The sequence below is a fragment of the Phaseolus vulgaris genome, chromosome 6 (assembly GCF_000499845.2).
Source record: "Phaseolus vulgaris cultivar G19833 chromosome 6, P. vulgaris v2.0, whole genome shotgun sequence".
Lineage (NCBI taxonomy): Eukaryota > Viridiplantae > Streptophyta > Magnoliopsida > Fabales > Fabaceae > Phaseolus > Phaseolus vulgaris.
Genome location: NC_023754.2, coordinates 13,043,332 through 13,058,858, shown reverse-complemented (window position 1 = coordinate 13,058,858; position 15,527 = coordinate 13,043,332). Strand labels below are relative to the sequence as shown.

Here is a 15,527-nt window from a genome sequence, read left to right as displayed (position 1 = left end):
CTCAGAGATTCTAAACTTAAACAAATTCGATTTCCAGCACCTACCTATCCCCACCCTAACCCCACTCCCTTATTCACTAACAGAAACAACACACCCACACCACCCCCAGCCCATATGCCCATCAAACGTTTATCCTCCTCACAAATGCAAGAGAGACGAGCCCTAGGGTTATGCTACAACTGTGACGAAAAATTCTTCCCTGGCCATAAATGCACTTCCTCTCGATTTTTGCTCCTTTTAGATGACCCAGAACTCCTAGCTGAACCCAACGAGGAGATTTCCCCCACATAGGACCACACCAACACTATTCACTTCCACCTTTCACCTCAAGCCCTATCTGGTACTATTTCCCCAAAAACCCTCAAATTCACAGGTCTAATTCATCACCTCCCTGTTACCGTCCTCATTGACTCGGGAAGCTCCCACAACATTCTTCAACCACGTATTGCCCACCACTTAAACCTAGCCATATCCCCTAGCCCACCCCTCTCGGTAATGGTTGGAAATGGGGCGTTCATTAAGTGCCAGGGTATTTGACCATTGGTGGACATATCTCTCCAAAACTCTACCTTCACTATTCCCTTTTACCTTCTTCCGATTGAAGGTGCGGATGTTGTTTTGGGCGTGGAATGGTTGAGCATGTTAGGGTCCATCTAAGCAGATTTCTCAATCCCCAGCATACAATTTACCTACAACAACCAACATATTACGTTGCAAGTCGCCCACTCATCCAACCCATTAGCTACCACTTATCACCAATTTTGCCACTATCTATCCAATAACTCTATTGCCTCTTTACACCTTCTATCGGTGGACACCCAACACCACTCCCATACAACCTTAGCCACTACCATTGATAATCCCGCATCCCCGTTATCTCACCTACCCTCACCCATCAAATCCCTTCTTCAGGAGTACCAAGGTATTTTTCAAAAACCAAGAGGGTTACCTCCACAGAGACCACATGACCACCATATTCCCCTATTACCTCATACCCCACCAATCAAAGTGAAATCGTACCGCTACCCACATCACCACAAGGAAGTTATTACAACACTGATCTCAGAAATGCTGCAAGAGGGCATTATTCAACCTAGTACAAGCCCATTCTCTTCACCAGTGCTCTTAATAAAAAAAAAAGATGGAACATGGCGTTTCTGTGTGGATTACGGAGCCTTAAATGCAGCCACCATTCGTGAACACTTCCCCATTCCCACCATTGATGAACTGCTCGATGAGTTAGGCTCAGCTACTGTTTTTACTAAAATAGACCTACACTTAGGGTACCGCCAAATACTGGTTCTCCCAGAAGACACTCACAAAACAGCGTTCCGCACTATAGATGGCCACTATGAATTCTTAGTGATGCCATTTGGTTTAACTAACGCTCCTTCTACTTTTCAGGCAGCCATGAATGATCTTCTCAGACCATACCTCCACCGGTTTGTCTTAGTTTTTTTTTATGATATTTTGATTTATAGTCCAAGTTTGCAGGATCATATTGCTCACCTACAAACTATATTGGAAGTGCTACACACTCAGCAATTTTTTGCCAAGCTTTCAAAGTGCAGTTTCGCAACCGCGGAAGTTAGTTACTTGGGTCACATTATTTCTGCACAGGGAGTCCAACCAGACCCAGAGAAAGTCAAAGCCATACACGACTGGCCTCAGCCACGATCACTCATGGAATTACGGGGTTTCCTCGACCTCACCGGATTTTACAGGAAATTCATAAAGCACTACGCCACTCTCGCCGCTCCTCTCACTGACTTATTACAATACCACAAATTTACATGGACTGAGCTCGCGCAGCAAGCATTCGAAAAATTAAAATTACACATGAAGACAATGCCTACACTGCACCTTCCAGATTTTAAGCTGCCCTTTGTGGTCGAAACAAATGCCTCCGCAGTGGCCATAGGAGTCGTCCTCAGCCAATCCGGGCAACCACTAGCCTTTTTCAACAAAAAGATGAATCCCAAGCTCCAAGCTTCCTCCGTATATGTTCGAGAGATGTATGCCATAACCGAGTCAGTAAAAAAATGGCGTCAATACCTCATAGGACAACATTTCAGAATCATAACAGATCAAAAGAGCCTAAACACCCTCCTCTCCCAAACCATTCAGACCCCAGAACAACAGAAATGGACTGCTAAATTGCAGGGATATGATTTTCAAATTATTTATTGACCTGGGAAGGAAAATGCCGTGGTTGATGCTATTTCAAGGCAAGGTCATGATTCCTCTACCATACTGCTTGCAGTGTCATCCCCAATCCCGCAGCTTATTCAAGAACTCCAAATTTTTTTGCCACCACAGAAGGCCAGGGAGTGCTCCATGCGTGCACAAGCAGTCAACAACAGCCAAGCTTGTTCTCCACTAGCCACGGTTTACTTTTTTTTCATCAGATATTCGTGCCAGCATCATCTAATTTCCGCCAGCGCATTATGACAGAGTTCCATGCTTCCCGGTATGGTGGCCATTCCAGCATCAAACCAACTCTCAAGCGCATAGCCGCTTCATTCTATTGGCCGAAATGGACCAGAGACGTCCATCGTTTTGTCCAACAATGCTCCACATGCAAAAAAAAATAAGTATATGCCAACCAAAACTCAGGGTTTACTGCAACCATTACCAATTCCAAAACAAGAATGGGAGGACATATCAATGGATTTTATTACTCACCTTCCAGTCTCATCCGGACACTCGGTCATTTGGGTATTATGCGACAGACTCACAAAATATGTGCACTTCATCGCTCTGCCCACACACTTCACGGCCCAGCAACTAGCCAAGCGTTTCTCAGTAGAAATTTGTCGCCTCTACGGACTACCAAAAACCATCGTCTCGGATCGCGACCCCTTGTTTGTTAGCACTTTCTAGCAGCACCTGTTCAAAGGACAAGGAACAACGTTAAAATTTAGCTCGTCATACCATCCCAAACGGACGGTCAAACAGAGGTACTGAACCGCGGCTTAGAGGCCTACCTGAGATGTTTTGTGGGAAACCAACCAAACAAGTGGTACAAATATCTTCACTTGGCAGAACTTTGGCATAATACAACGTACCATTCGACTATTGGAACCTCCCCGTTCCATGCGTTGTACGGTCGACAACCACCCACAGTAGTTGACTTCTTAAGCGTCCCAAACGCTAGAACCTCCATCCACGAGACATTGTCGGCACACACCGTCATCCTCCACGACCTCAGGGAGCACTTGCGTCGCACACGCCAGCGCATGTGTGACCAACCTAATTGCCACCGCACAGACCGTAGTTTCGAACCAGGAGAATGGGTGTGGGTACGACTCCAACCCTACCGGCAACACTCATTAGAACGGCGAACACACCAAAAGCTTGGCCCGCGTTTTTCAGGCCCATACCAGGTCCTACAAAGCATCGATGTCGTCGCATATGAGTTTGGCACACACCGTCGGCGCGAGTCCACCCAGTTTTTCACGTTTCGCTGCTCAGACCTTTCAAAGGACCTGCGGGAGAACACCAGGGTCTGTCTACCAAATCCAAGAACTTGGCACTTCCAACACCACTTAACTCATCTCCCAACCCAAATCAGAACGCTCTGAACTCACCGTACCAGGAAACCAATGACAACACGCCATGTGTTATACTCACAAATCACACCGACTTAGCTGGCATCGAGCCTCACGCTCACGCGCCCCACCAGCAAGCCATCTCCACACCTCATAATCACCTCAACACGCGTTCTGATAGAATCAACAACAGAGCGCCACGTGTCCCACTCACTAATGACGCGGTTTCCCCACGCCTCGAGCCCCACGCGCACCAACAAACCCTTCCCACGCCCATTAATGGCCTGAACGCGCTTCTTGAGGGAGCCAACAAGAGTGTGTCGCGTGTCCAACTCACTGATGGTGTAGCTTCCCCAAGCCTCGAGTCGCGCGTCCCACTCACTGCTGGTGCAGCTTCCCCACGCCTTGAGCCCAACGCTAGCACTCCACGCAATACAAACCCTAATTCTGAAGCACCTCAAACGACGCCACCCCCTCCAAACCCTAAAACCCCAGCACCACTCCCTACAAACCCTAATGACCCAACAACCAATACCCAACCCAACTCACCCTTAATGGCCCATCCAATTCCTGCACCCCCGTGCCAGATTGCATACACCCCACCCCATATCCAAACTCACGAGAATCCACAACAGCCCAATAACCGTCCAACGACCCAACTAATTCCAAGATCCAACTTTGAGGACAAAGTGTCTAGTGGGGCGGATAGTAATGTTAGACTGGGCCCATACACAAGCACAAGACCAAAAAGACAGCCCAATTGGATGAAGGACTTTATAATAGGATAGACTCATGTGTTCTTAGTAAATGTCTGCCATTTTATTATTATTATGTTTTTATTATTGAAAGGTTTTTGTAAGGCCCATGGGGCTTTTTTACCCTTATAGGGGACTAAGCAATACGAAAAGAAGGCAGAGAAGTTTTTGGTAACCCTAGTTTTAGAATAGCAGTAGCAAAAGCCTAACAAAATCGTATCATGATGAATGATAGAAAGATAATGTAGTGATCATTTGTACAAGACAAGTGTTGATGGAACTTTGTTAAAATGTTTGGGAGAATCTGAAGCTTGTGTTACATACGTTGAAATTCGTGAAGGTATCTGTGGTGCTCATCAAGCAGGGAGAAGAGAAGAGTGAAATGGTTATTACTTATTAGAATTTCTAATTCTATAATCCAAAAATAGCTAGAATTTCTAATTTTATAATCCAAAAATAGTCATCCAAAAATAATCCAAAAATAGTCATGATCTTTCATGCCAGTTTACAAAAATATGAATTAAAATACCTGAATTCATAGCGATGATCGTCGATTGTTGCAGAATCTCTACGGTAATAAAAAACAGGAGGTTTGTGGTCTTCCTCAACCAAATAACCTAATTCCTCTATGGGACCTTAGTCTCTCTTCTTAATGGGGAGAAGAAGGTGTGTTTTTGTTTTGTGTGTTGGGGACCATAACCAATAGCCTATATTTATATTGCTAATTAAGATTCCCATAATCCCCTTAATTAGGCAATATTGGTATCTACTCATTTAATCCATATCCACATTATTAAGGTAAATAGGAAATATAATTGTATATTATAACCCATTAATAGGAAATCAATCCGTTATTTCCTTACAATCTCTCACTTGGGTTATATATTACCTTGAACACAATTATATCACAATTCTTTAGGCGCTCATCTGTATCCTATTTATTTTAATTTTCCTTATGAACAATCTGGTCCATCAAATACAAAGATAAGGGAATTACCGCGATATTTATCACAATTAATTTGTGACAAGACCACGACAATCACCACATATCAATATACCAAACGACATAAATCTAATGTGGATGAGTAGAATGGAAATTTCGTAAAGTGTTATCTCAAAGTAATGGCAATTTCCAACTGATGCTACTTTATTCTTTAGTGAGATCATTCCAAAATCTTTATACACAATTAAAATTATTTAATAAAGAACATAGTGAATTCAATCATAGACATATAAACCATCAACTTTATTCTACAGAAACATAATAAGCAATAGAATATCCAAAACAAAACATAGAACAAGAACACTCCCACTAAACCAAGGTATCATCTTGAATAACACCCATAAGTGCAGTGTGCTCATGAAAGACCTTAGGTATCAATCCCTTGGTTAATGGATCAGCTAGCATAGATTTTGTTCCTATATGTTCTATACAAATTTGTCTATTTTGAACTCTTTCTTTCACAACTAGAAACTTAATGTCAATAAACTTTGACTTCGTTGAGCTTCTATTGTTGTTGGAATAAAGGACTGCAAAGTTGTTGTCACAATAAATCTTTAGCGGTCTTTCGATTCCGTCTACAACTCGTAATCTCGTAACAAAATTCTGAAGCCACAGACCGTGGTTGGATGCCTCATGACAAGCTACAAACTCCGCTGCCATAGTTGAAGAAGCTATAAGAGTCTGTTTTACAGACTTCCACGATATGGCTCCTCCAGCTAATATGTAGACATAACCAGATGTGGAGTGCTTGCTATCTTGACATCCCGCAAAATCAGAGTTAGAGTACCCAATGATCTCCAAATTCTCTGACCTCCGATAAGTGAGCACGTAGTCTTCTGTTTTCTTCAAATAACGCAACACGCATTTGGCTGTTGTCCAATGTTGTAATCCCGGATTACTTAAGTATCTACCCAATACTCCCACAATGAATGCTATATCGGGACGAATACAAACTTGTGCATACATTAGACTCCCTATAACAGATGCATAAGGAATCTTCTGCATTTCTTTTCTTTCAAGATCATTTTTAGGGCATTGTTTGAGACTAAATTTGTCTCCTTTGGCTACAAGTATATCTCTTGGCTTACTATCTTTCATGTCGAATCTACTCAGAATTTTATCGATATAGGTCTTTTGTGACAATCCAAGAATACCTCGAGGGCGATCTCTAAGTATTTGAATCCCTAATACAAAAGATGCATTACCAAGATCTTTCATTTCGAAATTCTTCGTCAGAAATTTCTTGGTTTCATGCAATAATCCTACATCACTACTAGCAAGTAGAATATCATCGACATATAACACCAGAAAGATATTTTTACTCCCACTAAACTTGTGGTACACACAATCATCAACAACATTTGTGGTAATGACTTGATGAAACCCTCTTGGTTTTAAATATCCATTTGCAGCTAATGGGTTTCGAGCCTTTAGGCAATTCAACGAGATCCCAAACGTCGTTGTCATTCATAGACTTCATCTCTTCATTCATGGCATCGATCCATTTAGAAGCGTCTAAACTACGCATGGCTTGATAGAAGTTGATAGGATTTTCCTCTGTTAAACCAATTGCATCCTCATGTTCTTGCAGAAATACGATGTAATCATCCGAAATCGCATTGTTCTTTCTCTAATGGATCTTCTTAATGGAAATTCTTGAGGTTGTTGAGTTTGATCATTAGGTGGTGCGTGAGGAAGAACTTCATTGTCATTTTGTTGTACAACAATGTCAGGGATAGGAGCCTGAACATCGTTGTTGAGTTCTGGTGTTGTGTCATGAATAACAAATGGTACAATGACCTTGTCATTTTCAACAACAAACTCTTCCTCAAAACCGACATTCCTTAAATCTTCTTCCCTCCCAAACTCAATTTCCTCAAGAAATCTCGCATTTCCCGTTTCAAAAATAGATCTTGATGTGGGATCAAAAAACTTGTAGCCTCGAGAGCATTCAGCGTACCCAACAAAATAACAGTTAACTGTTCTTAAGTCTAGTTTTGCTTCGTGCGGCTTATAAGGTCGCGCTTCAGCAGGACAACCCCAAATGTGCAAGTGCCTAATGCTAGGTTTCTTGCCTGTCCACAACTCATAAGGGATTTTGGCAACTGCCTTACTTGGTACTCTGTTAAGGATATAAACTGTGGCCTTTAATGCTTCTCCCCAAAGTGATTATGGTAAAGAAGAATGAGCAATCATACTCCTAACCATTGTTAGAATATATGGCCTTAAACGAAAAGGGGGTGAATTGTTTAAGAGGGATTTTCGCAAACTTTGAAGGTATAATGAAAATCAATGCTGAATTACAGAGAAAGAAATCAAAGAAACAAATAACCAAAAATGTTTCAAGATGATATCAGAAAAACAATCGGTTGTTTCTTCGAAACAATCGGTTGTTTTAATCAGCAGTTTATAAAAACAACTTAAAAACAGAATTTAAAGAGTTAAGGGTAAGAGATAAGCACACAAGCAATTTATACTGGTTCACTCTTACACCAAGAGCTACATCCCGTCCCCAGAAACCACTGGGTATTCCACTATGCAATCAAAACCAGATTACAAACACCAACACACCAAAGTAGTGACCTTGAAACCCTCAAGAAACACACTACCTTTGGCAAACCACACCAAGAGTGTTGATCTTGAACCCCTCAAGAACACACAACACTCCTTAGCAACACCACTACAAAAATACAGTAATCAAGGAAGAAGGGAATAGAATACACCTGGGTATTACAAAGCTTAAAGATCAGAATTACAACCCAATCCTATTCCACACACTTAAGAATGATCCAAAGCTCTTTCAAATCTTGGAAAAACTGTTTTGATAAAATCTTTCTGTTATTCCAAGATTAGGAGCGTAAAACCACCTTTATATAGACCCACGAAGTGGTCAAAAGCATTTAATAAAGGAGCCAAGTTAGTTATGATCATTTAAAACATATTAAAATCGCTTAACAGAATTCTGTTAAGGTTTTCAGGAAAACAATCGGTTGTTTTGTCGAAACAATCGATTGTTTTGGTTTGACAGCAAAGTCAACCAAGTTTTTCAAAAATAGCTAAGGTAAAACAACCTGTTGTTAGGTAAAACAACCTGTTGAATTTTTTACAGCTTTTTAGAAAACACATCTTTTCAAAAGGTTAAAGATTCAAATGAACTTGGATCAACTTAAGAAGTGAATTAACAAGTTTCAAACAACTAGACAACACACACACACCCAGCAGCAAGGTCTTCAACCTTTCCTCTTGGATTTGGAGACATCAAAGCATCTTGTTCAACAATCTCCCCCTATTTGATGAAGACAAATCCCTGGTTTGTTTGTGTTGTAGTTTTTGAACTTGAAAGGTCCTGCAAAACAGAATTTGTGCATATACAAAGCAGGTATACCAGCAGAATACCAAGGCACACAAAACCAGTTTTCTGCATAAGCCTTTAAGCAGAAAAACCAGTCAAATAACCATAAAAACCAGTGCCAAAATGAGACTTGTGTGTAGTAGAACTATGGTGAATAATAACATGGCAGCAGCAGAATTTAAACCATGATAAAACCAGATAACACCAGAGTGTATCAGCAGCACCACAACACATAAAACCACACCATTCTCCCCCTATTTGTCTTCTCAAATAGAATGAAAGAAGGGATACAAACAACAGAATTTCCAGCATTGAAAACCAGCATATAGCAGCAACATAATAAACCAGAAAACCTGTGTGTTGTAGCACCACCGTTGCAGCAACAAATCTTTGATACCATATCAGAATTGCAGCAAAATCTATGGTGTATCAGAGCTATGACAGCAGCAAAATCAATGTACCATAAACCCCAGAAATTTCAGCAAGGAGACCACAATTTCTCCACCTATCTTTTCTTCATCCAGCAATACCAGTTGGTCAAATGATTGCTCAAGAGGCGGATTTGGTAGAAATATTCTTTCTTCTGTTAAGAGCAAACCTTCCAGATGTTCCAAAGATTACATTCACAAATATTCATCAACCCCATGACCACCAATGTGGTTACCATTCATAAAAAGCTTTGAATTTCAAGGAAAACAAAGAATATATCTCTTTATGATCTAATTCAGAGGCACAAAGAATGCATATTTGACTCATAATGGGTTATGAAAGAAAAGAAATAGTTGTAATCATGCATAAGAAATCATGATAGCTTTATTCATATGTTCCAGAGGTAAAACAATCGGTTGTTTCGTGAAAACAATCGGTTGTTTTTCTGAGACAGCAAGAAAATGTTATTTTTCAAAGCAAATCATCTTTCAAAGTGATGGGAAATGCATAATGAAATACATTGATACCTTTGCATTACCTCAAGCATTTTAGAATGTCATTTGGTCTTATGAAGCCAAAAGCATAGGATGAACATATATAACTTACTTTACATAGGTCATGAATTTTTGACTTGTCAAGAATTTGAGTAAGGTGTATGCTCTTGAACTAGAAGCATCACTTTGATCATTCTTCATCATAGCACTTGTACTTGAAGGGTCCTGTAACACAGAATTGATGCATATACAAAGCAAGTATAGCAACAAGATAACAAGACACACACAAACCAGTTTTCTGCATATACAACATTAGCAGAAAAACCAGAAAAAAAAAATTTGAAGTAATCAAGTGCTTTCAAGTGCAGAGAAGCAACAACATAATGCATCAGTTTTAAAGCTATCTTATACAACCAAATCAAGCATAAACAGCTCCCCCTATTTGATCTACAAATAGACAATGAGAAGGGTTGTACAAAGCAGAAATCATAATGATAATAGAGTAGTCCAGCAATACAAACAATTTTAGGACACTGCCTCTTCATGTGTCCCAGCTTCTTACAGAAATGGCAAATGAATTCACCATTCTGCATCTTTGTTTTCTTCTTTTGAGAAGTTCCCTCCGCAGTATCCTTAGCTCTCCTTTTCATCTTATTCTTCGAGGTCAAAGCCAAATGAGCATTATCAGCCTTATCTCATTGATGTCTCTCTTCCTCTTGCATGCAATGAGAAATAAGCTCATTTAAGGACCATTTATCCTTTTGAGTGTTATAACTCACCTTAAATTGACCAAAGTGTGTAGGCAGAGAGATCAAAACCAAGTGCACAAGCAAGTCCTCAGACAACTCTAACTTAAGTTACTTGAGCTTTGATGCGAGATTAGACATCTCCATGATGTACTCTCTTATGTTTCCTTTTGCCCTGATACTTCATGGAGACGAGCTTACCCAAAAGGTTACTCGCTTCCAATTTTTCATTCTTCGTAAAGTACTGTTCAATTCCTTCAAGGAACTTTTTGGCATCCCCACTCTCATAAATAGAGCCCCAAAACGCTCCCGGAATGGAACACTTCATGATCATCAGACACATTCGGTTAGAGCGATCCCACTTCTCAATTTTAACCTCATTTGGGTTATCCGAAGTAGGAGTGGGTTGTTCCACCCTAAGTGCCAAATCCAAATCCATACAGCCGAGAACAATTTCCACGGTTTCTTTCCAAAATTTAAAGTTTGTCCCGCTAGGCATAGAGATATTATTGGCTTGAGCAGAAAAATACGGAGCAGTAGCAATAGAAACTAAATTTAGAACAAAAGAAAATTCAATAAATCTTACATAAGTTTAGAAAATCATAAAATTAAATAAAGGTAACCCCATCCCAAGATATCGGGCACTCCAATAACATTTTATCTTTGGACAAAATATTAATTTGTAAATGAAATCTTGGTGTTGTAATCAAATGATGGCAACAATAACATGTTAAATAATAAATCTTCCTTTGGGCCGATTTAAAATTCACATGTAAACCAAATAGTCATCACTCATTCTATCACAACAATCGTTCACGTAATTTCATTAAAATTCACCTTCCTTTGGGCCGATAAATAATTACAAAATTACATGTACGAAAACATCTATAATTCAAAACAAAATAATATCCACAAAAGAGGACACTTTGGAGACATATTGATTCAATTAAATTGTTTTAATTACAGACTTACCAATATTTAATTATAAAAAATAAAACCGTAAAATTAAAAGTAAACCATATGAGAATTAAACTAATGGGATTCTTCTGCTTAATAAACTGTATGACAATCACGACAAAGTTTCACCTGTATTTATTTATAACACTAACAAATTAACAATGATTTGATGGATCCAAAGTCCATATCACAAAAAATGATCAAATTTCATTAGTGATGGCCAAATAATTTAAATAATCACAATAACAACAATAGAGAATTGTTAGGCTTTAATAAAATTTATCAAAGAACCGCTTATGCCATATATATCTTTTGACATGTAGGTTGAATTAAAAAAAAAAAATATCAATCAAAATAAATGCACACAACGCACGATTTCGGAAAAAAAAATTGCATAATTTGTTTAAAGCGCATTCCACATAAAACAAAAGCTATAGCATAATCAATAGTCCACTGGATCCACCGAAACAATAGTCCACAAAGAGTGTTATGAATTGATTTTATCAATATATACACAGCCATCAAAATACAATGGTTGGATCCATCCACTGAAGAAAAAAATAATAATAAACCAATAAAAGAATATGAGGAATTACATTTTACATATAAAACAAAAAATGGATCCATAGTCACCCAATGAGAAGACCCTTAATATTGAATGTTGACTGTAAAGAGGCATATTCATAACTCAAACCAAATAAAAAAAATAGGGTTTAAGATGATAAAATTAAATATGTCTCTAATTCATCAAACATGATCGGCTCTGATACCACTTGTTAGAATTTCTAATTCTTTCATGCCAATTATCAAGAATATGAATTAAAATACCTGGATCCATGGTGATGATCGCCGATTGTTGCGGAATCTCTACGACAATCAAGAACAAGAGGTTTGTGGTATTCCTCAACCAAATAACCTAATTCCTCTATGGGACCTTAGTCTCTCTTCTTGATGGGGAGAAGAACGTGTGTTTTTATTTGGTGTGTTGGAGACCATAACCACCAATAGCCTATATTTATATTGCTAATTAGAGTTCCCATAATCCCCTTAATTAGGCAATATTGATATCTACTCATTTAATCCACATTATTAAGTTAAATAGGAAATATAATTGTATATTATAACCCATTAATAGGAAATCAATCTGTTATTTCCTTACAATTATTTGCTAAGTATGTTGAAAAATTGTATGGAAATATGAATCTTGTAAGGAATGTGAAAGATATGAACCTATACAAGTGCCTATATATATGAAGCTCCATGCAATAGTTGAATCATGGCTTTTTAGAGGACCAATAATTGATCTAATTGTGCAAATATATTCTCATTATTTGAAAGAACATAACTACATATTAATATCAATATATTATTTCATAAAATAGGTTGAAGTAATTCCCTTGAAAAATGTAAAACAAATAGATGCTATAATTTTCATCGAAAATAAATAGATTTGAAATATTAAAAATAATTACCACTTATAAGGGGACAATTTTGTTAGAGATATAAACTAAAAAGTTATGAATTGAACTTTCAATAATTTTAAATTATTTTCACCAATGAATGAGTTTTTTTTTTAATTAAGATACTCTTTATGAAAAAACAAATTTATGTTTTAAGAGATACCAATAAATTTTTTTAAACTTTTGTATGGACGCAAATATTTTTCAATTTTGATTAAACATATAAGAGGGAAAGAATGAGAAAAGACATAAATAACTATATTAGTTTATTCTCATATCAAGTTGTTTAATCACTTTCATTAGATTAATTCACTACATTAAAACAAAACAAAAAATAAGAAAGAACACCAATAAACATCAATATTTTGAATTCTACAAATCTTATACCGCCACGACTTCTGAAACACTATCACAAGTTTTCACAAGTAACATTATTGACAACTTCAATCAAGATCAAATACAAAGGTCAAGATCTTGAATCCTAGAAGATCTCTTACAACCACTTGAGAAACACTATTACAAGAAACACATTGATCATCCCTAGTTAAGAACAAACAAATTCAAGAACATAAAAAATGGAACAAAGTCACTTGGATAAATTGTAGCACAAGACGAGAAAAAAATATACAAGCTTGATTTGGAATGTGATTATATGATCCAGAAGTCATTGATTCACTTTAATAATTCCAAAAAGAAATTTTAAGCATATAAAGTTTATCTTAAAGTATTGAAATATTCGAAACAATTTTCAAATTAAATGCTCAAAGATAGATCGAGATAGTTCTAATATAGATTTATCAGTTTTAATGGATTAAAATATATTTTATTGATGTCATGTTATTGAATTTTAATCCATTAAAATATTTTTTAATAATTAAAACAACATGATCATCGTACCTTACAGTGTTTTAATGAAAATTAACAAATTGAAATAAGTTTTTAATTGATTAAAATGCTTCTTAATACAAATCCAATAAATTTAAGAATATTTTAATAAATTAAAATATTTTTAATCTATCAAATGAATTAATCAATCAAAGCAAGACCTAATATAAAGAAACTATTTACAAATATGAAACACACAAATTACAACTCAAATCCAAGAGTAGACACCAAATCAATGTTTTCAACACTTGTGTCGGTTAGAATGTATGGCTTTAAACTAGAGGGGGGTGAATGGTTTAAAGAGGGTTTTCGCAAACTTTTAAGCCAAGAATGAAATTACTCCGAGAATAACTTGATTAAGAAATCAGTTTGCCAAAACACAAAGCAAAAAACACAACACCAGAAAAACAATCGATTGTTTTTGTGAAACAATTGATTGTTTCGCATAAACAATCGCTTGTTTATACCAGTTCACAAATATAAAACTGAAATTAAAGAGTTAAAGGATAGAGAGAATGCACACAGAGGTTTATACTGCTTCACTCTTAACCAAGAGCTACATCTAGTCTTCCCAGAAACCACTGGGGAATCCACTGAGTAATCAACCCTAGATTACTTACAACACAACCAAAGAAGTGACATTGATCCCCTCAAGACACACACTTCCTTTGGTCCAGCATAACACCACTAAGAATGCTGATCTTGATCCCCTCAAGAACACACAACACTTCTCAGCTATACACACAGAGTTTCTTTCAAAAGTACAAAGGATTACACTTGTTACAGAACAAATCTGAAATCAATACAAGATGAAAATCCTATCTCACACTCTTTGATCAATGCAATCTCTAAGCAATTCTCAACTTTTCAAAATCTCAAAATCAGTTCAAAACTCCAATCTGTTTTTATGTATTTAATCAAAGTTGTTTGTTGCATAATCTTAACAAACTATTAATTGCATTTAAAGATTGGTCAAAGCATTAAAAACTGGAGCGTAAACAGTTAGAAAAACATATATTGCTCAGTCAAAGCACAAAACAATTTTCTGTTATGGTCCCAAAACAAACAATCGGTTGTTTCCATGAATCAATCGGTTGTTTTGGTTTGACAACAAGTCAACCATCAAAAACAGTTTTCAACCTTTCTAAAAACACCTAAGTATAAAACAATCGGTTGTTTTGACAAAACAACAGGTTGTTTTTAACTTAGTTTGAAAAACACTTTTCAATTAAAAGGTTTGAGAATGCTTATGCTTTGGATTCAATCAAGAGTGGATATATACAATTAATCTACCCCAGACCCTATCTACAGACAGCTTAGCAACAGCAAGCGCATCCAGCCTTTCATCAACATTCAAAGGGTTTGGATTCTTCAAAGCTTGAACATACTTGGTTCAACAATCTCCCCCTATTTGATGAAGACAAATCCTTGGTGCTTGTGTTAGATCTGATTGAATCTGAAGCAGTACTTGCAAAAAAAAACATATATACAAATCAATGCTTCCTACAGCAGCAGTTTAGATTTTCACACATTGAAAGCTCATTTTCAGACAAACAATTGGTTGTTTATACGAAATAATTGGTTGTTTCTATCAGCAGAAGCAGAAACAAATTTAATATCAGAGATTTGAGCATATTTAAACAGTTTCAGAGAAAGATACACAAGAACCAATCAATTCTCCCCCTATTTGTCTTCACAAATAGACTCTAACATGTATTAAAAAAGATTTAAGAGAGATTATTAAGGTCAAGGATACCTAACTCATTTCTTAGAAAGAAGAACCTCTCTTTTGGTAATGGTTTTGTGAAGATATCAGCTAACTACAGTTTAGTCTCAACAAACTTCACTTCACAGTCCCCATTGCTTACATGATCCCTGATGAAATGATGACGTAT

General features: G+C 37.2%; 1 long non-coding RNA gene across 2 annotated transcripts; it reads right to left on the bottom strand.

Annotated features, from left to right (window-relative positions):
* Window positions 1–1,558: 1,558 nt before the first annotated feature.
* On the bottom strand, window positions 1,559–3,828 carry LOC137831151 (uncharacterized). Of its 2 annotated transcripts, XR_011084356.1 has the most exons (3): window positions 2,988–3,820; window positions 2,686–2,889; window positions 1,559–2,572 (listed from the first exon to the last, which is right to left on the bottom strand). It is a non-coding gene; the product is annotated as an uncharacterized lncRNA (long non-coding RNA). The 2 variants fall into 2 exon arrangements; XR_011084355.1 differs by having other exon boundaries at window positions 1,559–2,889; window positions 2,988–3,828.
* Window positions 3,829–15,527: the final 11,699 nt, after the last annotated feature.